The 26,342-nt window shown below is 46.5% G+C and overlaps 4 non-coding genes and 43 pseudogenes across 4 annotated transcripts; all 47 read left to right on the forward strand.

Moving 5' to 3' along the window:
- Positions 1-42: 42 nt before the first annotated feature.
- On the forward strand, positions 43-161 carry LOC148261356 (5S ribosomal RNA; annotated as a pseudogene).
- Positions 162-720: 559 nt separating this feature from the next.
- LOC148261357 (5S ribosomal RNA) lies at positions 721-839 on the forward strand (annotated as a pseudogene).
- Positions 840-1,074: 235 nt separating this feature from the next.
- On the forward strand, positions 1,075-1,193 carry LOC148261358 (5S ribosomal RNA; annotated as a pseudogene).
- A 561-nt stretch (positions 1,194-1,754) lies between these two features.
- Positions 1,755-1,873, forward strand: LOC148261359 (5S ribosomal RNA; annotated as a pseudogene).
- Positions 1,874-2,431: 558 nt separating this feature from the next.
- On the forward strand, positions 2,432-2,550 carry LOC148261360 (5S ribosomal RNA; annotated as a pseudogene).
- A 531-nt stretch (positions 2,551-3,081) lies between these two features.
- Positions 3,082-3,200, forward strand: LOC148261361 (5S ribosomal RNA; annotated as a pseudogene).
- A 207-nt stretch (positions 3,201-3,407) lies between these two features.
- Positions 3,408-3,526, forward strand: LOC148261362 (5S ribosomal RNA; annotated as a pseudogene).
- Positions 3,527-6,031: 2,505 nt separating this feature from the next.
- Positions 6,032-6,150, forward strand: LOC148261363 (5S ribosomal RNA; annotated as a pseudogene).
- A 208-nt stretch (positions 6,151-6,358) lies between these two features.
- LOC148261364 (5S ribosomal RNA) lies at positions 6,359-6,477 on the forward strand (annotated as a pseudogene).
- Positions 6,478-6,686: 209 nt separating this feature from the next.
- On the forward strand, positions 6,687-6,805 carry LOC148261365 (5S ribosomal RNA). The gene has a single exon (XR_015820247.1). It is a non-coding gene; the product is annotated as a 5S ribosomal RNA (ribosomal RNA).
- A 562-nt stretch (positions 6,806-7,367) lies between these two features.
- LOC148261366 (5S ribosomal RNA) lies at positions 7,368-7,486 on the forward strand (annotated as a pseudogene).
- Positions 7,487-8,049: 563 nt separating this feature from the next.
- On the forward strand, positions 8,050-8,168 carry LOC148261367 (5S ribosomal RNA; annotated as a pseudogene).
- Positions 8,169-8,729: 561 nt separating this feature from the next.
- LOC148261368 (5S ribosomal RNA) lies at positions 8,730-8,848 on the forward strand (annotated as a pseudogene).
- A 205-nt stretch (positions 8,849-9,053) lies between these two features.
- On the forward strand, positions 9,054-9,172 carry LOC148261369 (5S ribosomal RNA; annotated as a pseudogene).
- An 883-nt stretch (positions 9,173-10,055) lies between these two features.
- Positions 10,056-10,174, forward strand: LOC148261370 (5S ribosomal RNA; annotated as a pseudogene).
- A 209-nt stretch (positions 10,175-10,383) lies between these two features.
- LOC148261371 (5S ribosomal RNA) lies at positions 10,384-10,502 on the forward strand. The gene has a single exon (XR_015820291.1). It is a non-coding gene; the product is annotated as a 5S ribosomal RNA (ribosomal RNA).
- A 1,241-nt stretch (positions 10,503-11,743) lies between these two features.
- LOC148261372 (5S ribosomal RNA) lies at positions 11,744-11,862 on the forward strand (annotated as a pseudogene).
- Positions 11,863-11,973: 111 nt separating this feature from the next.
- LOC148261373 (5S ribosomal RNA) lies at positions 11,974-12,092 on the forward strand. The gene has a single exon (XR_015821070.1). It is a non-coding gene; the product is annotated as a 5S ribosomal RNA (ribosomal RNA).
- Positions 12,093-12,295: 203 nt separating this feature from the next.
- LOC148261374 (5S ribosomal RNA) lies at positions 12,296-12,414 on the forward strand (annotated as a pseudogene).
- A 562-nt stretch (positions 12,415-12,976) lies between these two features.
- LOC148261375 (5S ribosomal RNA) lies at positions 12,977-13,095 on the forward strand (annotated as a pseudogene).
- A 235-nt stretch (positions 13,096-13,330) lies between these two features.
- On the forward strand, positions 13,331-13,449 carry LOC148261376 (5S ribosomal RNA; annotated as a pseudogene).
- Positions 13,450-13,654: 205 nt separating this feature from the next.
- On the forward strand, positions 13,655-13,773 carry LOC148261377 (5S ribosomal RNA). Its single transcript, XR_015820617.1, has one exon. It is a non-coding gene; the product is annotated as a 5S ribosomal RNA (ribosomal RNA).
- Positions 13,774-14,656: 883 nt separating this feature from the next.
- On the forward strand, positions 14,657-14,775 carry LOC148261378 (5S ribosomal RNA; annotated as a pseudogene).
- A 209-nt stretch (positions 14,776-14,984) lies between these two features.
- On the forward strand, positions 14,985-15,103 carry LOC148261379 (5S ribosomal RNA; annotated as a pseudogene).
- Positions 15,104-15,665: 562 nt separating this feature from the next.
- Positions 15,666-15,784, forward strand: LOC148261380 (5S ribosomal RNA; annotated as a pseudogene).
- Positions 15,785-16,343: 559 nt separating this feature from the next.
- LOC148261381 (5S ribosomal RNA) lies at positions 16,344-16,462 on the forward strand (annotated as a pseudogene).
- Positions 16,463-16,667: 205 nt separating this feature from the next.
- LOC148261382 (5S ribosomal RNA) lies at positions 16,668-16,786 on the forward strand (annotated as a pseudogene).
- Positions 16,787-16,932: 146 nt separating this feature from the next.
- On the forward strand, positions 16,933-17,051 carry LOC148261383 (5S ribosomal RNA; annotated as a pseudogene).
- A 235-nt stretch (positions 17,052-17,286) lies between these two features.
- LOC148261384 (5S ribosomal RNA) lies at positions 17,287-17,405 on the forward strand (annotated as a pseudogene).
- Positions 17,406-17,611: 206 nt separating this feature from the next.
- Positions 17,612-17,730, forward strand: LOC148261385 (5S ribosomal RNA; annotated as a pseudogene).
- Positions 17,731-17,936: 206 nt separating this feature from the next.
- Positions 17,937-18,055, forward strand: LOC148261386 (5S ribosomal RNA; annotated as a pseudogene).
- Positions 18,056-18,584: 529 nt separating this feature from the next.
- LOC148261387 (5S ribosomal RNA) lies at positions 18,585-18,702 on the forward strand (annotated as a pseudogene).
- A 206-nt stretch (positions 18,703-18,908) lies between these two features.
- LOC148261388 (5S ribosomal RNA) lies at positions 18,909-19,027 on the forward strand (annotated as a pseudogene).
- A 205-nt stretch (positions 19,028-19,232) lies between these two features.
- Positions 19,233-19,351, forward strand: LOC148261389 (5S ribosomal RNA; annotated as a pseudogene).
- Positions 19,352-19,910: 559 nt separating this feature from the next.
- On the forward strand, positions 19,911-20,029 carry LOC148261390 (5S ribosomal RNA; annotated as a pseudogene).
- Positions 20,030-20,234: 205 nt separating this feature from the next.
- LOC148261391 (5S ribosomal RNA) lies at positions 20,235-20,353 on the forward strand (annotated as a pseudogene).
- Positions 20,354-20,558: 205 nt separating this feature from the next.
- LOC148261392 (5S ribosomal RNA) lies at positions 20,559-20,677 on the forward strand (annotated as a pseudogene).
- A 1,237-nt stretch (positions 20,678-21,914) lies between these two features.
- Positions 21,915-22,033, forward strand: LOC148261393 (5S ribosomal RNA; annotated as a pseudogene).
- Positions 22,034-22,239: 206 nt separating this feature from the next.
- Positions 22,240-22,357, forward strand: LOC148261394 (5S ribosomal RNA; annotated as a pseudogene).
- Positions 22,358-22,561: 204 nt separating this feature from the next.
- Positions 22,562-22,680, forward strand: LOC148261395 (5S ribosomal RNA; annotated as a pseudogene).
- A 208-nt stretch (positions 22,681-22,888) lies between these two features.
- On the forward strand, positions 22,889-23,007 carry LOC148261396 (5S ribosomal RNA; annotated as a pseudogene).
- Positions 23,008-23,570: 563 nt separating this feature from the next.
- On the forward strand, positions 23,571-23,689 carry LOC148261397 (5S ribosomal RNA; annotated as a pseudogene).
- Positions 23,690-23,894: 205 nt separating this feature from the next.
- LOC148261398 (5S ribosomal RNA) lies at positions 23,895-24,013 on the forward strand (annotated as a pseudogene).
- Positions 24,014-24,574: 561 nt separating this feature from the next.
- Positions 24,575-24,692, forward strand: LOC148261399 (5S ribosomal RNA; annotated as a pseudogene).
- Positions 24,693-24,895: 203 nt separating this feature from the next.
- LOC148261400 (5S ribosomal RNA) lies at positions 24,896-25,014 on the forward strand (annotated as a pseudogene).
- A 209-nt stretch (positions 25,015-25,223) lies between these two features.
- On the forward strand, positions 25,224-25,342 carry LOC148261401 (5S ribosomal RNA; annotated as a pseudogene).
- Positions 25,343-25,892: 550 nt separating this feature from the next.
- LOC148261402 (5S ribosomal RNA) lies at positions 25,893-26,011 on the forward strand (annotated as a pseudogene).
- Positions 26,012-26,342: the final 331 nt, after the last annotated feature.

Here is a 26,342-nt window from a genome sequence, read left to right on the forward strand (position 1 = left end):
GAAAGGGGAAGGAGTGTATGTATTTGCAGCGCGAAATTAAACAGGTTCGATCATACCAGCACTAATGCAACGGATTTTATCAGAACTCCGCAGTTAAGTGTGCTTGGGTGAGAGTAGTACTCGGATGGGTCACCACTTGGGAAGCCCTCGTGTTGCACCTATTTTTTTTGGATGGGTTGTTCGACATTATGCGCGAATAGAATTATAAACCGTTGGTTCATTTGCAAAGGTGGGTCACAGTGCCGGGGCATATTACTTGATATTAGAACGAGAAAGAGAGATGTAGAGTGCACGCACAAGGAAACAAATGACGGGAGGGGGGATGGGAGGAGAAAGAGTGTTTGTATTTGCAGTGCAGAATGAAACATGAGGGATCATACCAGCACTAATGCAATGGATTCTATCAGAACTCCGCAGTTAAGGGTGATTGGGCGAGAAAAGTACTCGGATTGGTGACCTCCTGCGAAGTCCTTATATTTCACCCATTTTCTTGGGAGGCCCTCGTGTTGCACCCATCTTTTTGCAGATGATTCTTTCGACGTTACGCGCGACGTGATTTATGGTCCGCAGGGTTATTCGCAAATGTGAGTCACGGCGCCGTGGCATTTTACTTTATATTAGAACGAGTACGGGAGGTGCAGTGCGCACGCATAAGGAAACAAATGACGGGAGGGGGAAGAAAGGAGAATGAGTTTATGTATTTGCAGCGCAAAATTAAACAGGTGCGATCATACCAGCACTAATGCACCGGATCCCATCAGAACTCCGCAGTTAAGTGTGCTTGGACGAGAGTAGTACTCGGATGGGTGACCTCCTGCGAAGTCCTTATATTTCACCCATTTTCTTGTGAAGTCCTCGTGTTGCACCTATTTTTTTGCAGATGATTCTTTCGACGATACGCGCGACATGAATTATGGTGCTCAGGTTTATTAGCAAATGTGAGTCACGGCACCGTAGCATTTTACTTGATATTAGAACGAGCACGGTTGGTGCAGTGCGCACGCACAAGGAAACAAATGACGGGAGGGGGAAGAAAGGAGAATGAGTTTATGTATTTGTAGCGCGAAATTAAATAGGTGCGATCATACCAGCAATAATGCACCGGATCCCATCAGAACTCCGCAGTTAAGTGTGCTTGGGCGAGAGTAGAACTCGGATTGGTGACCTCCTGGGAAGTCCTCGTGTCGCACTAATTTTTTTTTAGACGGGTTGTTCGACGTTACGCGCGACTGGAACTATGGTCTGCTGATTTATACGCAAATATGAGTCAAGAAGCGGGGGCATTTTAATCGATATTAGAACGAGAATGAGAGATGCAGAGTGCACGCACAAGGAAACAAATGACGGGATGGGGGATGGAGGGAGAAAAAGTGTATGTATTTGCAGCGCAGAATGAAACATGAGCAATCATACCAGTACCAATGCAACGGATTCTATCAGAACTCCACAAGTTAAGGGTGTTTGGGCGAGAGTAGCACTAGGATGGGTGACCTCCTGCGAAGTCCTTATATTTCACCCATTTTCTTAGGAAGTCCTCGTGTTGCACCCATTTTTTTGCAGATGATTCTATCGACGATACGCGCGACTAGAATTATGGTCCTCAGGTTTATTCGCAAATGTGAGTCACGGCACCGTAGCATTTTACTTGATATTAGAACGAGAACGGGAGGTGCAGTGCGCACGCACAAGGAAACAAATGACGGGAGGGGGAAGAAAGGGGAATGAGTTTATATATTTGCAGCGCAAAATTAAACAGGTGCGATCATACCAGCACTAATGCATCGGATCCCATCAGAACTCCGCAGTTATGTGTGCTCGGGCGAGATTAGTGCTCGGATGGGTGACCTCCTGCGAAGTCCTTATATTTCACCCATTTTCTTGGGTGGTCCTCGTGTTGCACCCATCTTTTTGCAGATGATTCTTTCGACGTTATGCGCGGCTTGATTTATGGTCCACAGGTTTATTCGCAAATGTGAGTCACGACACCGTGGCATTTTACTTGATATTAGAATGAGTACGGGAGGTGTAGTGCGCACCCACAAGGAAACAAATGACGGGAGGAGGAAGAAAAGAGAAGGAGTGTATGTATTTGAAGCGCAAAATTAAACAAGTGGCATCATACCAGCACTAATGGACTGGATCCCATCAGAACTCTGCAGTCAAGTGTGCTTGGGCGAGAGTAGTGCTCGGATGGGTGACCTCTTGGGAAGTCCTCGTATCGCAATAATTTTTTTTCAGATGGGTTAGTCGACGTTACACGCGACTGGAACTATGGTCCGCTGGTTTATACGCAAATGTGAGTCAAGAAAAAGGGGCATTTTAATCGATATTAGAACGAGAAGGAGAGGTGCAGTGTGAACGCACAAGGAAACAAATGATGGGAAGGGGGGAGGGAAGAAGGATTGTATGTATTTTCAGCACTAAATTAAACAGGTGCGGTCACACCAGCGCAAATGCACCGGATCCCATCAGAACTCCACAGTTAAGTGTGCTTTGGCGAAAGTAGTACAATGATGGGTTACCTCCTGGAAAGTTCTCGTGTTGCACCCATTTTCTTTTTTTCAGATGTGCCGTTTGACGTTACGCACGACTTTAATTATGGTCTGCAGATTTATTCGCAAATGTGAGTCACGGTGCCGTGGCATTTTACTTGATATTTGAACAAGAACGGGAGGTGCAGTGCACATGCACAAGGAAACAAATGACGGGAGGAGGAAGAAAAGAGAAGAAGTGTATGTATTTGAAGCGCAAAATTAAACAAGTGGCATCATACCAGCACTAATGCAGTGGATCCCATCAGAATTCTGCAGTTAAGTGTGGTTGGGCGAGAGTAGTAGTCGGATGGGTGACCTCTTGGGAAGTCCTCGTATCGCAACAATTTTTTTTCAGATGGGTCGTTCGACATTACGCGCGATTGGAACTATGGTCTGCTGGTTTATACGCAAATGTGAGTCAAGAATAAGGGGCATTTTAATCGATATTAGAACGAGAAGAAGAGGTGCAGTGTGAACGCACAAGGAAACAAATGATGGGAGGGGGGAGGGAAGAAGGAGTGTATGTATTTTCAGCACGAAATTAAACAGGTGCGGTCACACTAGCACAAATGCACCAGATCCCATCAGAACTCCGCAGTTAAGTGTGTTTTGGCGAAAGTAGTACAATGATGGGTTACCTCCTAGGAAGTTCTCGTGTTGCACCCATTTTTTTTTTCAGATGTGCCGTTCGACGTTACGTGCGACTTTAATTATGGTTTGCAGATTTATTCGCAAATGTTAGTCACGGCGCCGTGGCATTTTACTTGATATTTGAACGAGAACGAGAGCTGCAGTGTGCATGCACAAGGAAACAAATGACGGGAGGGGGAAGAAAGGAGAAGGAGTTTATGTATTTGCAGCGCGAAATTAAACAGGTGCGATCATACCAGCACTAATGCATCGGATCCCATCAGAACTCCGCAATTAAGTGTGCTTGGGCGAGAGTAGTACTCGGATGGTTGACCTCCTGGGAAGTCCTCATGTCGCACTAATTTTTTTTTTCAGACGGGTCGTTCGACGTTACGCGAAACTGGAATTAGGGTCCACTGGTTTATACGCAAATGTGAGTCAAGAAGCAGGGGCATTTTAATCGATATTAGAAAGAGAATGAGAGATGCAGAGTGCACGCACAAGGAAACAAATGACGGGAGGGGGGATGGAGGGAGAAAAAGTGTATGTATTTGCAGCGCAGAATGAAACATGAGCAATCATACCAGCACCAATGCAACGGATTCTATTAGAACTCCGCAAGTTAAGGGTGCTTGGGCGAAAGTAGCACTAGGATGGATGACCTCCTGCGAAGTCCTTATATTTCACCCATTTTCTTAGGAAGTCCTCGTGTTGCACCCATTTTTTTGCAGATGATTCTTTCGACGATACACGCGACTTGAATTTTTGTCGTCAGGTTTATTTATAAATGTGAGTCACGGCACCGTAGCATTTTACTTGATATTAGAACGAGCACGGGAGGTGCAGTGCGCACGCACAAGGAAACAAATGACGGGAGGGGGAAGAAAGGAGAAGGAGTTTATGTATTTGCAGCGCAGAATTAAACAGGTGCGATAATACCAGCACTAATGCACCGGATCGCCTCAAAACTCCCAGTTAAGTTTGCTTGGGCGAGAGTAGCACTCGGATGGGTGACCTCCTGGGAAGTCCTCGTGTCGCACAAATTTTTTTTCAGACGGGTCGTTCGACGTTATGCGCGACTAGAACTCGTGTCCGCTGGTTTATACGCAAATGTGAGTCAAGAAGCAGGGGCATTTTAATCGATATTAGAACGAGAAGGAGAGGTGCAGTGTGAACGCACAAGGAAACAATTGATGGGAGGGGGAGGGAAGGAGAAGGAGTGTATGTATTTTCAACACGTAATGAAACAGGTGCGATCAAACCAGCACAAATGCAACGGATTCTATCAGAACTCCGTAGGTAAGGGTGCTTGGGCGAGAGTAGTACTAGCATGGGTTACCTCCTGCGAAGTCCTTATATTTCACCCATTTTCTTGTGAAGTCCTCGTGTTGCACCCATTTTTTTGCAGATGATTCTTTCGACGTTACGCGCGACTTGAATTATGGTCCTCAGGTTTATTCGCAAATGTGAGTCACGACGCTGTAGAATTTTACTTGATATTAGAACGAGAACGGGAGGTGCAGTGCGCACGCACAAGGAAACAAATGACGGGAGGGGGAAGAAAGGGGAATGAGTTTATATATTTGCAGCGCAAAATTAAACAGGTGCGATCATACCAGCACTAATGCATCGAATCCCATCAGAACTCCGCAGTTATGTGTGCTCGGGCGAGATTAGTGCTCGGATGGGTGACCTCCTGCGAAGTCCTTATATTTCACCCATTTTCTTGGGTGGTCCTCGTGTTGCACCCATCTTTTTGCAGATGATTCTTTCGACGTTATGCGCGGCTTGATTTATGGTCCACAGGTTTATTCGCAAATGTGAGTCACGACACCGTGGCATTTTACTTGATATTAGAATGAGTACGGGAGGTGTAGTGCGCACCCACAAGGAAACAAATGACGGGAGGAGGAAGAAAAGAGAAGGAGTGTATGTATTTGAAGCGCAAAATTAAACAAGTGGCATCATACCAGCACTAATGGACTGGATCCCATCAGAACTCTGCAGTCAAGTGTGCTTGGGCGACTGAAACTAGGGTACGCTGGTTTATACGCAAATGTGAGTCAAGAAGCAGGGCTATTTTAATCGATATTAGAACGAGAAGGAGAGGTGCAGTGTGAACGCACAAGGAAACAATTGATGGGAGGGGGAGGGAAGGAGAAGGAGTGTATGTATTTTCAGCACGAAATGAAGCAGGTGCGATCATACCATCACTAATGCAACGGATTCTATCAGAACTCCGTAGGTAAGGGTGCTTGGGCGAGAGTAGTACTAGCATGGGTTACCTCCTGCGAAGTCCTTATATTTCACCCATTTTCTTGGGAGGTCCTCGTGTTGCACCCATCTTTATGCAGATGATTCTTTCGACGTTACGCGCGACTTGATTTATGGTCCGCAGGTTTATTTACAAATGTGAGTCACGGCGCCGTGGCATTTTACTTGATATTAGAACAAGTACGGGAGGTGCAGTGCGCACGTACAAGGAAACAAATGACGGATGAGGAAGAAAAAGAATGAGTGTATGTATTTATAGCGCAAAATTAAACAAGCGGCATCATACCAGCACTAATGCACTGGATCCTATCAGAACTCTGCGGTTAATTGTGCTTTGGCGAGAGTAGTACTCGGATGGGTGACCTCTTAGGAGGTCCTCGTATCGCAATAATTTTTTTTTAGATGGGTCGTTCGACGTTACGCGCGACTGGAACTATGGTCCGCTGGTTTATATGCAAATGTGAGTCAAGACAGGGGCATTTTAATCGATATTAGAACGAGAAGGAGGGGTGCAGCGTGAACGCACAAGGAAACAAATGATGGGAGGGGGGGAGGGAAGAAGGAGTGTATGTATTTTCAGCACGAAATTAAACAGGTGCGGTCACACTAGCACAAATGCACCGGATCCCATCAGAAATTCGCAGTTAAGTGTGCTTTGGCGAAAGTAGTACAATGATGGGTTACCTCCTGGGAGGTTCTCGTGTTGAACCCATTTTTTTTTTTCAGATGTGTTGTTCGACGTTACGCGCGACTTTAATTATGGTCTGCAGATATATTTGCAAATGTGAGTCACGGCGCCGTGGCATTATACCTGATATTTGAAGGAGAACGAGAGGTGCAGTGCGCACGCACAAGGAAACAAATGACGGGAGGGGGAAGAAAGGAGAAGGAGTTTATGTATTTGCAGCGTGAAATTAAACAGGTGCGATCATACCAGCACAAATGCACCGGATCCCATCAGAACTCCGCAGTTAAGTGTGCTTTGGGGAAAGTATTACAATGATGGGTTACCTTGTGGGAAGTTCTCGTGTTGCACCCATTTTCTTTTTTTCAGATGTGCCGTTCGACGTTACGCACGACTTTAATTATGGTCCGCAGATTTATTCGCAAATGTGAGTCACCGCGCCGTGACATTTTACTTGATATTTGAACGAGAACGAGAGGTGCAGTGCGCACGCACAAGGAAACAAATGACCGGAGGGGGAAGAAAGGAGAAGGAGTTTATGTATTTGCAGAGCAAAATTAAACTGGTGCGATCATACCAGCACGAATGCATCAGATCCCATCAGAACTCCGCAGTTAAGTGTGCTTGGGCGAGATTAGTACTCGGATGGGTGACCTCCTGGGAAGTCCTCGTGTCGCATTAATTTTTTTTTTAGACGGGTCGTTCGACGTTACGCGCGAGTGGAAGTAGGGACGCCTGGTTCATACGCAAATGTGAGTCAAGAAGCAGGGGCATTTTAATTGATACTAGAACGAGGAGGAGAGATGCAGAGTGCACGAACAAGGAAACAAATGACGGGAGGGGGGATGGAGGGAGAAAAAGTGTATGTATTTGCAGCGCAGAATGAAACATGAGCAATCATACCAGCACCAGTGCAACGGATTCTATCAGAACTCCGCAAGTTAAGGGTGCTTGGGCGAGAGTAGCACTAGGATGGATGACCTCCTGCAAAGTCCTTATATTTCACCAATTTTCTTAGGAAGTCCTGGTGTTGCACCCATTTTTTTGCAGATGATTCTTTCGACGATACGCGCGACTTGAATTATGGTCCTCAGGTTTATTCGCAAATGTGACTCACGGCACCGTAGCATTTTACTTGATATTAGAACGAGCACGGGAGGTGCAGTGCGCACGCACAAGCAAACAAATGACGGGAGGGGGAAGAAAAGAGAAGGAGTTTATGTATTTGCAGCGCGGAATTAAACGGGTGCGATCATACCAGCACTAATGCACCGGATCCCATCAGAAGTTCGCAGTTAAGTGTGCTTGGGCGAGAGTAGTACTCGGATGGGTGACCTCTTGGGAAGTCCTCGTGTCGCACCAATTTTTTTTCAGACGGGTCGTTCGACGTTACGCGCGACTGGAACTGGGGTCCGCTGGTTTATACGCAATTGTGAGTCAAGAAGCAGGGGCATTTTAATCGATATTAGAACGAGAAGGAGTGGTGCAGTGTGAACGCACAAGGAAACAATTGATGGGAGGGGGAGGAAAGGAGAAAGAGTGTATGTATTTTCAGCACGAAATTAAACAGGTGCGATCATACCAGCACTAATGCAAAGGATTCTATCAGAACTCCGTAGGTAAGGGTGCTTGGGCGAGAGTAGTACTAGCATGGGTTACCTCCTGCGAAGTCCTTATATTTCACCCATTTTCTTGTGAAGTCCTTGTGTTGCACACATTTTCTTTTTTTCAGATGTGCCGTTCGACGTTACGCGCGACTTTAATTATGGTCCGCAGATTTATTCGCAAATGTGAGTCACGGCGCCGTGGCATTTTACATGATATTTGAACGATAACGAGAGGTGCAGTGTGCACGCACAAGGAAACAAATGACGGGAGGGGGTAGAAAGGAGAAGGAGTTTATGTATTTGCAGCGCGAAATTAAACAGGTGCGATCATACCAGTACTAATGCACCGGATCCCATTAGAACTCCGCAGTTAAGTGTGCTTGGGCGAGAGTGGTACTCGGATGGGTGACCTCTTGGGAAGTCCTTGTGTCGCACCAATATTTTTTCAGACGGGTCGTTCGACTTTATGCTCGACTGGAACAAGGGTCCGCTGGTTTATACGCAAATGTGAGTCAAGAAGCAGGGGCATTTTAATCGATATTAGAACGAGAAGGAGACGTGCAGTGTGAACGCACAAGGAAACAAATGACGTGAGGGGGGATGGAGGGAGAAAAAGTGTATGTATTTGCAGCGCAGAATGAAACAGGTGCGATCATACCAGCACCAATGCAACGGATTCTATCAGAACTCCGCAAGTTAGGGGTGCTTGGGCGAGAGTAGTACTAGCATGGGTTACCTCCTACGAAGTCCTTATATTTCACCCATTTTCTTAGGAAGTCCTCGTGTTGCACCCATTTTTTTGCAGATAATTCTTTCGACGATATGCTCGACTTGAATTATGGTTCTCAAGTTTATTCGTAAATGTGAGTCACGGCACCGTAGCATTTTACTTGATATTAGAACGAGCACTGGAGGTGCAGTGCGCACGCACAAGGAAACAAATGGCGGGAGGGGGAAGAAAGGAGAATGAGTTTATGTATTTGCAGCGCGAAATTAAACAGGTGCGATAATAACAGCACTAATGCACCGGATCCCATCAGAACTCCGCAGTTAAGTGTGCTTGGGCGAGATTAGTACTCGGATGGGTGACCTCCTAGGAAGTCCTCGTGTCGCATCAATTTTTTTTCAGACGGGTCGTTCGACCTTACGCGCGTCTGGAACTAGGGTCCGCTGGTTTATACGCAAATGTGAGTCAAGAAGCAGGGGCATTTTAATCGATATTAGAATGAGAATGAGAGGTGAAGTGTGAACGCACAAGGAAACAAATGACGGGAGGGGGAAGAAAGGAGAAGGAGTGTATGTATTTGCAGCGCGAAATTAAACAGGTGCGATCATACCAGCACTAAAGCTCCGGATTCAGTCAGAACTCCGCAGTTAAGTGTGCTTGGGCGAGGGTAGTACTCGGATGGGTGACCACCTGGGAAGCCCTCGTGTTGCACCGATTTTTTTTCGGATGGGTTGTTCGACGTTACGCGCGAATGGAATTATAATCCGCTGGTTCATTTGCAAAGGTGAGTCACGGTGCCGGGGCATATTACTTGATATTAGAACGAGAAAGAGAGATGCAGAGTGCACGCATAAGGAAACAAATGACAGGAGGGGGGATGGAAGGAGAAAGAGTGTATGTATTTGCAGTGCAGAATGAAACATGAGGGATCATACCAGCACTAATGCAACGGATTCTATCAGAACTCCGCAGTTAAGGGTGCTTGGGCGAGAAAAGTACTCGGATGGGTGACCTCTTGCGAAGTCCTTATATTTCACCCATTTTCTTGGCAGGTCGTCGTGTTGCACCCATCTTTTTGTAGATGATTCTTTCGACGTTACGCGCGACTTGATTTATGATCCGCAGGTTTATTCGTAAATTTGAGTCACGGCGCTGTGGCATTTTACTTGATATTATAATGAGTACGGGAGGTGCAGTGCGCACGCACAAGGAAACAAATGACGGGAGGAGGAAAAAATGAGAAGGAGTGTATGTATTTGAAGCGCAAAATTAAACAAGTGGCATCATACCAGCACTAATGCACTGGATCCCATCAGAACTCTACAATTAAGTGTGTTTGGGCGAGAGTAGTACTCGGATGGGTGACCTCTCGGGATGTCCTCGTATCGCAATAATTTTTTTTCAGATTGGTCGTTCGACGTTACGCGCGACTGGAACTATGGTCCGCTGGTTTATACGCAAATGTGAGTAAAAAATCAGAGGCATTTTTATCGATATTAGAACGAGAAGGAGAGGTGCAGTGTGAACGCACAAGGAAACAAATGATGGGAGGGGGGGAGGGAAGAAGGAGTGTATGTATTTTCAGCATGAAATTAAACAGGTGCGGTCACACCCGCACAAATGCACCGGATCCCATCAGAACTCTGAAGTTAAGTGTGCTTTGGCGAAAGTAGTACAATGATGGGTTACCTCCTGTGAAGTTCTCGTATTGCACCCATTTTCTTTTTTTCAGATGTGCCGTTCGACGTTACGCGCGACTTTAATTATGGTCCGCAGATTTATTCGCAAATGTGAGTCACGGCGCCGTGGTATTTTACTTGATATTTGAACGAGAACGAGAGGTGCAGTGCGCACGCACAAGGAAACAAATAACGGGAGGGGGAAGAAAGGAGAAGGAGTTTTTGTATTTGCAACGCGAAATTAAATTGGTGCGATCATACCAGCACTAATCCACCGGATCCCATCAGAACTCCGCAGATAAGTGTGCTTGGGCGAGAGTAGTACTCGGATGGGTGACCTCCTGGGAAGTCCTCGTGTCGCACTAATTTTTTTTTTCAGACGGGTCGTTCGACGTTACGCGCGACTGGAACTAGGGTCCACTGGTTTATACGCAAATGTGAGTTAAGAAGCAGGAACATTTTAATCGATATTAGAACGAGAAGGAGAGGTGCAGAGTGCACGCACAAGGAAACAAATGGCGGGATGAGGGATGGAGGGAAAAAAAGTGTATGTATTTGCAGCGCAGAATGAAACATGAGCAATCATACCAGCACCAATGCAACGGATTCTATCAGAACTCCGCAAGTTAAGGGTGCTTGGGCGAGAGTAGCACTAGGATGGGTGACCTCCTGCAAAGTCCTTATATTTCACCAATTTTCTTAGGAAATCCTGGTGTTGCACCCATTTTTTTGCAGATGATTCTTTCGACGATACGCGCGACTTGAATTATGGTCCTCAGGTTTATTCGCAAATGTGAGTCACGACACCGTAGCATTTTACTTGATATTAGAACGAGCACGGGAGGTGCAGTGTGCACGCACAAGGAAACAAATGACGGGAGGGGGAAGAAAGGAGAAGGAGTTTATGTATTTGTAGCGCGGAATTAAACAGGTGCGATAATAGCAGCACTAATGCACCGGATCGCCTCAAAACTCCCAGTTAAGTTTGCTTGGGCGAGAGTAGCACTCGGATGGGTGACCTCCTGGGAAGTCCTCGTGTCGCACAAATTTTTTTTCAGACGGGTCGTTCGACGTTACGCGCGACTGGAACTGGGGTCCGTTGGTTTATACGCAAATGTGAGTCAAGAAGCAGGGGCATTTTAATCGATATTAGAACGAGAAAGAGAGGTGAAGTGTGAACGCACAAGGAAACAAATGACGGGAGGGGGAAGAAAGGAGAATGAGTGTATGTATTTGCAGCGCGAAATTAAACAGGTGCGATCATACCAGGACCAATGCAACGGATTCTATCAGAACTCCGCAAGTTAGGGGTGCTTGGGCGAGAGTAGTACTAGCATGGGTTACCTCCTACGAAGTCCTTATATTTCACCCATTTTCTTAGGAAGTCCTCGTGTTGCACCCATTTTTTTGCAGACGATTATTTCGACGATAAGCGCGACTTGAATTATGGTCATCAGGTTTATTCGCAAATGTGAGTCACGGCACCGTAGCATTTTACTTGATATTAGAAAGAGCATGGGAGGTGCAGTGCGCACGCACAAGGAAACAAATGACAGGAGGGGGAAGAATGGAGAAGGAATTTATGTATTTGCAGCGCGGAATTAAACGGGTGCGATCATACCAGCACTAATGCACCGGATCCCATCAGAACTCAGCATTTAAGTGTGCTTGGGCGAGAGTAGTACTCGGATGGGTGACCTCCTGGGAAGTCCTTGTGTCGCACAAATTTTTTTTCAGACGGGTCGAGAATGAGAGGTGAAGTGTGAACGCACAAGGAAACAAATGATGGGAGGGGGAAGAAAGGAGGAGTGTATGTGTTTGCGGCGCGAAATTAAAGAGGTGCGATCATACCAGCACTGAAGCCCCGGATCCCATCAGAACTCCGCAGTTAAGTGTGCTTGGGCGAGAGTAGTACTCGGATGGGTGACCTCATGGGAAGCCCTCGTGTCGCACCAATTTTTTTTCAGACGGGTCGTTCGACGTTACGGGCGACTGGAACTATGGTCCGCTGGTTTATACAAAAATATAAGTCAAGAATTAGGGGCATTTTAATCGATATTAGAACGAGAAGGAGAGGTCCAGTGTGAACGCACAAGGAAACAAATGATGGGAGGGGGGAGGGAAGAAGGAGTGTATGTATTTTCAGCACGAAATTAAACAGGTGCGGTAACACCAGCACAAATGCACCGGATCCCATCAGAACTCCGCAGTTAAGTGTGCTTTGGCAAAAGTAGTACAATGATGGGTTACCTCCTGGGAAGTTCTCGTGTTGCACCCATTTTTTTTTTTTCAGATGTGTCGTTCGACGTTACGCGTGACTTTAATTATGGTCCGCAGATTTATTCGCAAATGTGAGTCACGGCACCGTGGCATTTTACTTGATATTTGAACGAGAACGAGAGGTGCAGTGCGCACGCACAATGAAAAAAACACGGGAGCGAGAAGAAAGGAGAAGGAGTTTATGTATTTGCAGCGCGAAATGAAACAGGTGCGATCATACCAGCACTAATACAACGGATTCTATCAGAACTCCGTAGGTAAGGGTGCTTGGGGGAGAGTAGAACTAGCATGGGTTACCTCCTGGGAAGTCCTTATATTTCATCCATTTTCTTGTGAAGTCCTCGTGTTGCATCCATTTTTTTGCAGATGATGCTTTCGACGTTACGCGCGACTTGAATTATGGTCCTCAGGTTTATTCGCAAATGTGAGTCACGGCGCTGTACCATTTTACTTGATATTAAAACGAGAACGGGAGGTTCAGTGCGCACGCACAAGGAAACAAATTACGGGAGGGGGAAGAAAGGAGAAGGAGTTTATGTATTTGCAGCGCGAAATGAAACAGGTGCGATCATACCAGCACTAATGCAACGGATTCTATCAGAACTCCGTAGGTAAGGGTGCTTGGGCGAGAGTAGTACTAGCATGGGTTACCTCCTGGGAAGTCCTTATATTTCACCCATTTTCTTGTGAAGTCCTCGTGTTGCACCCATTTTTTTGCAGATGATTCTTTCGACGTAACGCGCGACTTAAATTATGGTCCTGAGGTTTATTCGCAAATGTGAGTCACAGCGCTGTAGCATTTTACTTGATATTAGAACGAGAACGGGAGGTGCAGTGCGCACGTACAAGGAAACAAATGACGGGAGGCGGAAGAAAGGGGAATGAGTTTATGTATTTGCAGCGCGAAATTAAACAGGTGCGATCATTCCAGCACTAATGCACTGGATCCCATCAGAACTCCGCAGTGAAGTGTGCTTGGGCGAGATTAGTACTCGGATGGGTGACCTCCTGGGAAGTCCTCGTGTCGCACCAATTTTTTTTCAGACGGGTCGTTCGACGTTACACGCGTCTGGAACTAGGGTCCGCTGGTTTATACGCAAATGTGAGTCAAGAAGCAAGGGCATTTTAATCGATATTAGAACGCGAATGAGAGGTGAAGTGTGAACGCACAAGGAAACAAATGACAGGAGGGGGAAGAAAGGAGAAGGAGTGTATGTATTTGCAGCGCGAAAGTAAACAGGTGCGATCATACCAGCACTAAAGTTCCGGATCCCATCAGAACTCCGCAGTTAAGTGTGCTGGGGCGAGCATAGTACTCGGATGGGTGACCACTTGGGAAGCCCTCGTGTTGCACCTATTTTTTTTCGGATGGGTTGTTAGACGTTACGCGCGAATAGAATTATAAACCGGTGGTTCATTTACAAAGATGAGTCACGGTGCCGGGGCATATTACTTGATATTGGAACGAGAAAGAGAAATGCAGAGTACACGCACAAGGAAACAAATGACGGGATGGGGGATGGGAGGAGAAAGAGTTTATGTATTTGCAGTGCAGAATGAAACATGAGGGATCATACCAGCACTAATGCAACGGATTCTATCAGACCTCCACAGTTAAGGGTGCTTGGGCGAGAAAAGTACTCGGATGGGTGACCTCCTGCGAAGTCCTTATATTTCACCCATTTTCTTGGGAGGTCCTCGTGTTGCACCCATCTTTTTGCAGATGATTCTTTCAACTTTATGCGTGACTTGATTTATGGTCCGCAGGTTTATTCGTAAATGTGAGTCACGGCGCCGTGACATTTTACTTGATATTAGAACGAGTACGGGAGGTGCAGTGCGCACGCACAAGGAAACAAATGACGGGAGGAGGAAGAACAGAGAAGGATTGTATGTATTTGAAGTGCAAAATTAAACAAGTGGCATCATGCCAGCACTAATGCACTGGATCCCATCAGAACTCTGCAGTTAAGCGTGCTTGGGCGAGAGTAGTACTCGGATGGGTGACCTATTAGGAAGTCCTCATATCGCAACAATTTTTTTTCAGATTGGTCGTTCGACGTTACGCGCGACTGGAACTATGGTCCGCTGGTTTATACGCAAATGGGAGTCAAGAATCAGGGGTATTTTAATCGATATTCGAACGAGAAGGAGAGCTGTAGTGTGAACGCACAAGGAAACAAATGATGGGAGGGGGGGAGGGAAGAAGGAGTGTATGTATTTTCAACACGAAATTAAACAGGTGCGGTCACACCAGCACTAATGCACCGGATCCCATCAGAATTCCGCAGTTAAGTGTGCTTTGGTGAAAGTAGTACAATGATGGGTTACCTCCTGGGAAGTTCTCGTGTTGCACCCATTTTCTTTTTTTCAGATGTGCCGTTCGACGTTACGCGCGACTTTCATTGTGGTCCGCAGATTTATTCGCAGATGTGAGTCACGGCGCCATGGCATTTTACTTGATATTTGAACAAGAACGAGAGGTGCAGTGCGCACGCACAAGGAAACAAATGACGGGAGGGGGAAGAAAGGAGAAGGAGTTTATGTATTTACAGCGCAAAGTAAAACAGTTGTGACCATACCAGCACTAATGCACCGGATCCCATTAGAACTCCGCAGTTAAGTGCGCTTGGGCGAGAGTAGTACTCAGATGGGTGACCTCCTGGGAAGTCCTCCTGACGCACTATTTTTTTTTTCAGACGGGTCGTTCGACATTACACGCGACTGGAATTAGGGTCCACTGGTTTATACGCAAATGTGAGTCAAGAAGTAGGGGCATTTTAATCGATATTAGAACGAGAATGAGAGATGTAGAGTGCACGCACAAGGAAACAAATGTCGGGAGGTGGGATGGAGGGAGAAAAAGTGTATGTATTTGCAGCGCAGAATGAAACATGAGCAATCATACCAGCACAAATGCAATGGATTCTATCAGAACTCCGCAAGTTAAGGGTGCTTGGGCGAGAGTAGCACTAGGATGGGTGACCTCCTGCGAAGTCCTTATATTTCCCCTATTTTCTTTGGAAGTCCTCGTGTTGCACACATTTTTTTACAGATGATTATTTCGACGATACGCGCGACTTGAATTATGGTCCTCAGGTTTATTCGCAAATGTGAGTCACGGTACCGTAGATTTTTACTTGATATTAGAACGAGCACGGGAGGTGCAGTGCGCACGCACAAGGAAACAAATGACGGGATGGGGAAGAAAGGAGAAGGAGTTTATGTATTTGCAGCGCAGAATTAAACGGTTGCGATCATACCAGCACTAATGCACCGGATCCCACCAGAACTCCGCAGTTAAGTGTGCTTGGGCGAGAGTAGTACTCGAATGGGTGACCTCATGGGAAGTCCTCATGTCGCACCAATTTTTTTTCAGACGGGTCGTTCGACGTTACGCACGACTGGAACTGGGGTCCGCTTCTTTATACGCAAATGTGAGTCAAGAAACAGGGGCTTTTTAATCGATATTAGAACGAGAAGGAGAGGTGCAGTGTGAATGCACAAGGAAACAATTGATGGGAGGGGGAGGGAAGGAGAAGGAGTGTATGTATTTTCAGCACGAAATGAAACAGGTGCGATCATACCAGCACTAATGCAACGGATTCTATTAGAACTCCGTAGGTAAGGGTGCTTGGGCGAGAGTAGTACTAGCATGGGTTACCTCTTGCGAAGTCCTTATATTTCACCCATTTTCTTGTGAAGTCCTCGTGTTGCACCCATTTTTTTACAGATGATTCTTTCGACGTTACGTGCGACTTGAATTATGGTCCTCAGGTTTATTCGCAAATGTGAGTCACGGCGCTGTAGCATTTTACTTGATATTAGAACGAGAACGGGAGGTGCAGTGCGCACGCACAAGGAAGCAAATGACGGGAGGGGGAAGAAAGGGGAATGAGTTTATGTATTTGCAGCGCGAAATTAAACAGGTGCGATCATACCAGCACTAATGCACCGGATCCCATCAGAACTCCGCAGTGAAGTGTGCTTGGGCGAGATTAGCACTCGGATGGGTGACCTCCTGGGAAGTCGTCGTGTTGCACCAATTTTTTTTCAGACTGGTCGTTCGACGTTACGCGCGTCTGGAACTAGGGTCCGCTAGTTTATACGCAAATGTGAGTCAAGAAGCAGGGGCATTTTAATCGATATTAGAACGAGAATGAGAGGTGAAGTGTGAACCCACAAGGAAACAAATGACGGGAGGGTGAAGAAAGGAGTAGGAGTGTACGTATTTGCAGCGCAAAATTAAACAGGTGCTATCATACCAGCACTAAAGCTCGGAATCCCATCAGAACTCCGCAGTTAAGTGTGCTTTGGCGAGAGAAGTACTCGGATGGGTGACCACCTGGGAAGCCCTCGTGTTGCACCTATTTTTTTTCGGATGGGTTGTTCGACATTACGCGCGAATGGAATTATAAACCGCTGGTTCATTTGCAAAGGTGAGTCATGGCGCCGTGGCATTTTACTTGATATTTGAAGGAGAAAGAGTGTATGTATTTGCTGCGTTGAATTAAACGGGTGCGATCATACCAGTACTAATGCACTGGATCCCATCAGAACTCCGCAGTTAAGGGTGCTTGGGCGAGAAAAGTACTCGGATGGGTGACCTCCTGCGTAGTCCTTATATTTCACCCATTTTCTTGGGAGGTCCTCGTGTTGCACCCATCTTTTTGCAGATGATTCTTTCGACTTTACGCGCGACTTGATTTATGGTCCGCAGGTTTATTCGCAAATGTGAGTCACGGCGCCGTGACATTTTACTTGATATTAGAACGAGCACGGGAGGTGCAGTGCGCACGCACAAGGAAACAAATGACGGGAGGGGGAAGAAAGGAGAAGGAGTTTATGTATTTGCAGTGCGGAATTAAACGGGTGCGATCATACCAGCACAAATGCAACGGATCCCATCAGAACTCCGCAGTTAAGTGTGCTTTGGCGAAAGTAGTACAATGATGGGTTAACTCCTGGGAAGTTCTCGTGTTGCACCCATTTTTTTTTCAGATGTGCCGTTCGACGTTACGCGCGACTTTAATTATGGTCCGCAGATTTGTTTGCAAATGTGAGTCACCTCCCCGTGGCATTTTACTTGATATTTGAACGAGAACGGGAGGTGCAGTGCGCACGCACAAGGAAACAAATGACGGGAGGGGGAAGAAAGGATAAGGAGTTTATGTATTTGCAGCGCTAAATTAAACAGGTGCGATCATACCATCACTAATGCACCGGATCCCATCAGAACTCCGCAGTTAAGTGTGCTTGGGCGAGAGTAGTACTCGGATTGGAGACCTCTTGGGAAGTCCTCGTGTGGCACTAATTATTTTTTCAGACGGGTCGTTCGATGTTACGCGCGACTGGAACTGGGGTCCACTGGTTTATACGCCAATGTGAGTGAAGAAGCAGGGGCATTTTAATCGATATTAGAACGAGAAAGAGAGATGCAGAGTGCACGCACAAAGAAACAAATGACGGGAGGGGGAAGAAAAGAGAAGGAGTGTATGTATTTGCAGCGTGAAACTAAACTGGTGCAATCATACCAGCACTAAAGCCCCGGATCCCTTCAGAACTCCGCAATTAAGTGTGCTTAGGCGAGAGTAGTACTCGGATGGTTGACCTCCTGGGAAGTACTTGTGTCGCACCAATTCTTTTTCAGACGAGTCGTTCGACGTTACGCGCGACTAGAACTAGGGTCCGCTGGTTTATACGCAAATGTGAGTCAAAAAGAAGGGGCATTTTAATCGATATTAGAACGAGAAGGAGAGGTGCAGTGTGAACGCACAAAGAAACAATTGATAGGAGGGGGAGGGAAGGAGAAGGAGTGTATGTATTTTCAGCACTAAAAGAAACAGGTGCGATCATACCAGCACTAATGCAACGGATTCTATCAGAACTCCGTAGGTAAGGGTGCTTGAGCGAGAGTAGTCCTAGCATGGGTTACCTCCTGCGAAGTCCTTATATTTCACCAATTTTTTTTCAGACGGGTCGTTCGACGTTACGCGCGTCTGGAACTTGGGTCCGCTGGTTTATACGCAAATGTGAGTCAAGAAGCAAGGGCATTTTAATCGATATTAGAACGAGAATGAGAGTTGAAGTGTGAACGCACAAGGAAACAAATGACGGAAGGAGGAAGAAAGGAGAAGGAGTGTATGTATTTGCAGCGCAAAACTAAACAGGTGCGATCATACCAGCACTAAAGCCCCAGGTCCCATCAGAACTCCGCAGTTAAGTGTGCTTGGCGAGATTAGTACTCGGATGGTTGACCTCCTGGGAAGTCCTCGTGTCGCACCAATTTTTTTTTCAGACAGGTCGTTCGACATTACGCACGTCTGGAACTAGGTTCCGCTGGTTTATACGCAAATGTGAGTCAAGAAGCAGGGGCATTTAAATCGATATTAGAACGAGAATGAAAGGTGAAGTGTGAACGCACAAGGAAACAAATGACGGAAGGGGGAAGAAAAGAGAAGGAGTGTATGTATTTGCAGCGCGAAATTAAACAGGTGCTATCATACCAGCACTAAAGCTCCGGATCCAATCAGAATTCCGCAGTTAAGTGTGATTGGGCGAGAGTAGTACTCGGATGGGTGACCACCTGGTAAGCCCTCGTGTTGCACCTATTTTTTTTCGGATGGGTTGTTTGACGTTACGCGAGAATGGAATTATAAACCGCTGGTTCATTTGCAAAGGTGAGTCACGGTGCCGGGGCATATTACTTGATATTAGAACGAGAAAGAGAGATGCAGAGCGCACGCACAAGGAAACATATGACGGGAGGGGGAAGAAAGGAGAAAGAGTTTATGTATTTGCAGCGCGGATTTAAACGGATGTGATCGTACCACCACTAATGCACCGGATCCCATCATAACTCCGCAGTTAAGTGTGCTTGGGCGAGAGTAGTACTCGGATGGGTGACCTCTTGGGAAGTCCTCGTGTCGCACCAATTTTTTTTCAAACGGGTCGTTCGACGTTACGCGCGACTGGAACTGGGGTCCGCTGGTTTATACGCAAATGTGAGTCAAGAAACGGGGGCATTTTAATCGATATTAGAACAAGAAGGAGAGGTGCAGTGTGAACGGACAAGGAAACAATTGATGGGAGGGGGAGGGAAGGAGAAGGAGTATATGTATTTTGAGCACGAAATGAAACAGGTGCGATCATACCAGCACTAATGCAACGGATTCTATCAGAACTCCGTAGGTAAGGGTGCTTGGGCGAGAGTAGTACTAGCATGGGTTACCTCCTGCGAAGTCCTTATATTTGACCCATTTTCTTGTGAAGTCCTTGTGTTGCACCCATTTTTTTGCAGATGATTCCTTCGACGTTACGCGCGACTTGAATTATGGTCCGCAGGTTTATTCACAAATGTGAGTCACGGCGCTGTAGCATTTTACTTGATATTAGAACGAGAACGGGAGGTGCAGTGCGCACGCACAAGGAAATAAATGACGGGAGGGGGAAGAAAGGGGAATGAGTTTATGTATTTGCAGCACGAAATTAAACAGGTGCGATCATACCAGCTCTAATGCACCGGATCCCATCAGAACTCCGCAGTGAAGTTTGCTTGGGCGAGATTAATACTCGGATGGGTGACCTCCTGGGAAGTCCTCGTGTCGCACCAATTTTTTTTCAGACGGGTCGTTCGACGTTACGCGAGTCTGGAACTAGGGTCCGCTGGTTTATACGCAAATGTGAGTCAAGAAGCAGGGGCATTTTAATCGATATTAGAACGAGAATGAGAGGTGAAGTGTGAACCCACAAGGAAACAAATGACGGGAGGGTGATGAAAGGAGTAGGAGTGTACGTATTTGCAGCGCAAAATTAAACAGGTGCTATCATACCAGCACTAAAGCTCGGAATCCCATCAGAACTCCGCAGTTAAGTGTGCTTTGGCGAGAGTAGTACTCAGATGGGTGACCACCTGGGAAGCCCTCGTGTTGCACCTATTTTTTTTCAGATGGGTTGTTCGACATTACGCGCGAATGGAATTATAAACCGCTGGTTCATTTGCAAAGGTGAGTCACGGTGCCGGGGCATATTACTTGATATTAGAACGAGAAAGAGAGATGCAGAGTGCACGCACAAGGAAACATATGACGGGAGGGGGAAGAAAGGAGAAGGAGTTTATGTATTTGCAGCGCGGTATTAAACGGGTGCGATCATACCAGCACTAATACACCGAATCCCATCAGAACTCCGCAGTTAAGTGTGCTTGGGCGAGAGTAGTACTCGGATCGGTGACCTCCTGGGAATTCCTCGTGTCGCACCAATTTTTTTTCAGACGGGTCGTTCGACGTTACGGGCGACTGGAACTAGGGTCCGCTGGTTTATACGCAAATGTGAGTCAAGAAGCAGGGGCATTTTAATCGATATTAGAACGAGAAGGAGAGGTGCAGTGTGAACGCACAAGGAAACAATTGATGGGAGGGGGAGGGAAGAAGAAGGAGTTTATGTATTTTGAGCACGAAATGAAACAGGTGCGATCAAACCAGCACAAATGCAACAGATTCTATCAGAACTCCGTAGGTAAGGGTGATTGGGCGAGAGTAGTACTAGCATGGGTTACCTCCTGCGAAGTCTTTATATTTCACCCATTTTCTTGTGAAATCCTCGTGTCGCACCAATTTTTTTTCAGACGGGTCGTTCGACGTTACACGTGTCTGGAACTAGGGTCTACTGGTTTATACACAAATGTGAGTCAAGAAGCAGGGGCATTTTAATCGATATTAGAACGAGAGGGAGAGATGCAGAGTGCACGCACAAGGAAACAAATGACGGAAGGGGTGATGGAGGGAGAAAAAGTGTACGTATTTGCAGCGCAGAATGAAACATGAGCAATCATACCAGCACCAATGCAACGGATTCTATCAGAACTCCGCAAGTTAGGGGTGCTTGGGCGAGAGTAGCACTAGGATGGGTGACCTCCTGCGAAGTCCTTATATTTCACCCATTTTCTTGGGAGGTCCTCGTGTTGCACCCATCTATTTGCATATGATTCTTTCGACGTTACGCGCGACTTGATTTATGGTCCGCAGGTTTATTCGCAAATGTGAGTCACGGCGCCGTGGCATTTTACTTGATATTAGAACGAGTACAGGAGGTGCAGTGCGAACGCACAAGGAGACAAATGACGGGATGAGGAAGAAAAGAGAAGGAGTGTATGTATTTGAAGCGCAAAATTAAACAAGTGGCATCATACCAGCACTAATTCACTGGATCCCATCAGAAATCTGCAGTTAAGTGTGCTTGGTCGAGAGTAGTACTCGGATGGGTGACCTCTTTGGAAGTCCTCGTATCGTAACAATTTTTTTTCAGATGGGTTGTTCGACGTTACACTAGACTGGAACTATGGTTTGCTGGTTTATACGCAAATGTGAGTCAAGAATCAGGGGCATTTTAATCGATATTAGAACGAGAAGGAGAGTTGCAGTGTGAACGCAGAAGGAAACAAATGATGGGAGGGGGGAGGGAAGAAGGAGTGTATGTATTTTCACCACAAAATTAAACAGGTGCGGTCACACTAGCACAAATGCACTGGATCCCATCAGAACTCCGCAGTGAAGTTTGCTTGAGCGAGATTAGTACTCGGAAGGGTGACCTCCTGGGAAGTCCTCGTGTCGCACCAATCCTTTTTCAGACGGTTCGTTCGACGTTACGCGCGTCTGGAGCTAGGGTCCGCTGGTTTATACGCAAATGTGAGTCAAGAAGCAGGGGCATTTTAATCGATATTAGAATGAGAATGAGAGGTGAAGTGTGAACGCACAAAGAAACAAATGACGGGAGGGGGAAGAAAGGAGAAGGAGTGTATGTATTTGAATCGCAAAATTAAACAAGTGGCATCATACCAGCACTGATGCACTGGATCCCATCAGAACTCTGCAATTAAGTGTGCTTGGGCGAGAGTAGTACTCGGATGGGTGACCTCATGGGAAGTCCTCGTATCGCAACAATTTTCTTTCAGATGGGTCGTTCGACGTTACGCGCGACTGGAACTATGGTCTGCTGGTTTATACGCAAATGTGAGTCGAGAATCAGGGGCATTTTAATCGATATTAGAACGAGAAGGAGATGTGCAGTGTGAACGCACAAGGAAACAAATGATGGGAGGGGGGGAGGGAAGAAGGAGTGTATGTATTTTCAGCACGAAATTAAACAGGTGCGGTCACACCAGCACAAATGCACCGGATCCCATCAGAACTCCGCAGTTAAGTGTGCTTTGGCGAAAGTAGTACAATGATGGGTTACCTCCTGGGAAGTTCTCGTGTTGCACCAATTTTTTTTTTTCAGATGTGCCGTTCGACGTTACGCGCGACTTTAATTATGGTCCGCAGATTTATTCGCAAATGTGAGTCACGGCGCCGTGGCATTTTACTTGATATTTGAACGAGAACGAGAGGTGCAGTGCGCACGCACAAGGAAACAAATGACGGGAGGGGGAAGAAAGGAGAAGGAATTTATGTATTTGCAGCGCGAAATTAAACTGGTGCGATCATACCAACACTAATGCACCGGATCCCATCAGAACTCCGTAGATAAGTGTGCTTGGGTGAGAGTAGTACTCGGATGGGTGACCTCCTGGGAAGTCCTCGTGTCGCACTAATTTTTTTTTTCAGACGGGTCGTTCGACGTTACACGCGACTGGAACTAGGATCTACTGGTTTATACGCAAATGTGAGTTAAGAAGCAGGGGCATTTTAATCGATATTAAAACGAGAAGGAGAGATGCAGAGTGCACGCACAAGGAAACAAATGACGGAAGGGGTGATGGAGGGAGAAAAAGTGTATGTATTTGCAGCGCAGAATGAAACATGAGCAATCATACCAGCACCAATGCAACGGATTCTTTCAGAACTCCGCAAGTTAGGGGTGCTTGGGCGAGAGTAGCACTAGGATGGGTGACCTCCTGCGAAGTCCTTATATTTCACCCTTTTTCTTAGGAAGTGCTCGTGTTGCACCCATTTTTTTGCAGATGATTCTTTCGACGATACGCGCGACTTGAATTATGGTCCTCAGGTTTATTTGCAAATGTGAGTCACGGCAACGTAGCATTTTACTTGATATTAGAACGAGCACGGGAGGTGCAGTGCACATGCATAAGGAAACAAATGGCGGGAGGGGGAAGAAAGGAGAATGAGTTTATGTATTTGCAGCGCGAAATTAAACAGGTGCGATCATAACAGCACTAATGCACCGGATCCCATCAGAACTCCGCAGTTAAGTGTGCTTGGGCGAGATTAGTACTCGGATGGGTGACCTCCTAGGAAGTCCTCGTGTCGCACAAATTTATTTTCAGACGAGTCGTTCGACATTACGCGCGTCTGGAACTAGGGTCCGCTGGTTTATACGCAAATGTGAGTCAAGAAGCAGGGGCATTTTAATCGATATTAGAACGGGAATGAGAGGTGAAGTGTGAACGCACAAGGAAACAAATGACGGGAGGGGGAAGAAAGGAGAAGGAGTGTATGTATTTGCAGCGCGAAAAAAAACAGGTGCGATCATACCAGCACTAAAGCTCCAGATCCCATCAGAACTCCGCAATTAAGTGTGCTTGGGCGAGGGTAGTACTTGGATGGGTGACCACCTGGGAAGCCCTCGTGTTGCTTCTATTTTTTTTCGGATGGGTTGTTCGACGTTACGCGCGAACAAAATTATAATCCGGTGGTTCATTTGCAAAGGTGAGTCACGGTGCTGGGGCATATTACTTGATATTAGAACGATAAAGAGAGATGCAGAGTGCACGCACAAGGAAACAAATGATGGGAGGGGGGATGGAAGGAGAAAGAGTGTATGTATTTGCAGTGCAGAATGAAACATGAGGGATCATACCAGCACTAATGCAACGGATTCTATCAGAACTCTACAGTTAAGGGTGCTTGGGCGAGAAAAGTACTCGGATGGGTGACCTCCTGCGAAGTCCTTATATTTCACCTATTTTCTTGGGAGGTTCTCGTGTTGCACCCATCTTTTTGCAGATGATTCTTTCGACGTTACACGCGATTTGATTTATGGTCCGCAGGTTTATTCGCAAATTTCAGTTACGACGCCGTGGCATTTTACTTGATATTATAACGAGTACGGGAGGCGCAGTGCGCACGCACAAGGAAACAAATGACGGGAGGAAGAAGAAAAGAGAAGGAGTGTATGTATTTGAAGCGCAAAATTAAACAAGTGGCATCATACCAACACTAATGCACTCGATCCCATCAGAACTCTGTAGTTAAGCGTGCTTGGGCGAGAGTAGTACTCGGATGGGTAACCTCTTGAGAAGTCCTCGTATCGCAACAATTTTTTTTCAAATGGGTCGTTCGACGTTACGCGCGACTGGAACTATGGTCCGCTGGTTTATACGCAAATGTGAGTCAAGAATCAGGGGCATTTTAATCGATATTAGAACGAGAAGGAGAGGTGCAGTGTGAACGCACAAGGAAACAAATGATGGGATGGGGGAGGGAAGAAGGAGTGTATGTATTTTCAGCACGAAATTAAACAGGTGCGGTCACACCAGCACAAATGCACCGGATCCCATCAGAACTCCGCAGTTAAGTGTGCTTTGGCGAAAGTAGTACAATGATGGGTTACCTCCTGGGAAGTTCTCGTGTTGCACCCATTTTTTTTTTTTCAGATGTGCCGTTCGACGTTACGGGCGACTTTAATTATGGTCCGCAGATTTATTCGCAAATGTGAGTCACGGCGCCGTGGCATTTTACTTGATATTTGAACGAGAACGAGAGGTGCAGTGCGCACGCACAAGGAAACAAATGACGGGAGGGGGAAGAAAGGAGAAGGAGTTTATCTATTTGCAGTGCGAAATTAAACAGGTGCGATCATACCAGCACAAATGCATCGGATCCCATCAGAACTCTACAGATAAGTGTGCTTGGGTGAGAGTAGTACTCGGATGGGTGACCTCCTGGGAAGCTCTCGTGTCGCACTAATTTTTTTTTCAGACGGGTCGTTCGACGTTACGCGCGACTGGAACTAGGGTCCGCTGGTTTATACGCAAATGTGAGTCAAGAAGCAGGGGCATTTTAATCGATATTAGAACAAGAAGGAGAGATGCAGAGTGCAGGCACAAGGAAACAAATGACGGGAGGAGGGATTGAGGGAAAAAAAGTGTATGTATTTGCAGCGCAGAATGAAACATGAGCAATCATACCAGCACCAATGCAACGGATTCTATCAGAACTCCGTAAGTTAAGGGTGCTTGGGCGAGAGTAGCACTAGGATGGGTCACCTCCTGCGAAGTCCTTATATTTCACCCATTTTCTCAGGAAGTCCTCGTGTTGCACCCATTTTTTTGCAGATGATTCTTTCGACGATACGCGCGACTTGAATTATGGTCCTCAGGTTTATTCGTAAATGTGAGTCACGACACCGTAGCATTTTACTTGATATTAGAACGAGCACGGGAGGTCACAAGGAAATAAATGATGGGAGGGGAAGGAAAGGAGAAGGAGTTTATGTATTTGCAGCGCGAAATTAAACGGGTGCGATCATACCAGCACTAATGCATCGGATTCCATCAGAACTCCGCAGTTAAGTGTGCTTGGGCGAGAGTAGTACTCGGATGGGTGACCTCCTGGGAAGTCCTCGTGTCGCACTAATTTTTTTTCAGACGGGTCGTTCGACGTTACGCGCGATTGGAACTAGGGTCCGCTGGTTTATACGCAAATGTGAGTCAAGAAGCAGGGGCATTTTAATCGATATTAGAACGAGAAGGAGAGATGCAGAGTGCACGCACAAGGAAACAAATGACGGGAGGGGGGATGGAGGGAGAAAAAGTGTATGTATTTGCAGCGCAGAATGAAACATGAGCAATCATACCAGCACTAATGCAACGGATTCTTTCAGAACTCCGCAAGTTAATCGTGCTTGGGCGAGAGTAGCACTAGGATGGGTGACCTCCTGCGAAGTCCTTATATTTCACCCATTTTC

This window comes from Carica papaya, chromosome 5, assembly GCF_054855325.1.
Source record: "Carica papaya isolate Zhongbai chromosome 5, ASM5485532v1, whole genome shotgun sequence".
Taxonomy (NCBI): Eukaryota; Viridiplantae; Streptophyta; class Magnoliopsida; order Brassicales; family Caricaceae; genus Carica; species Carica papaya.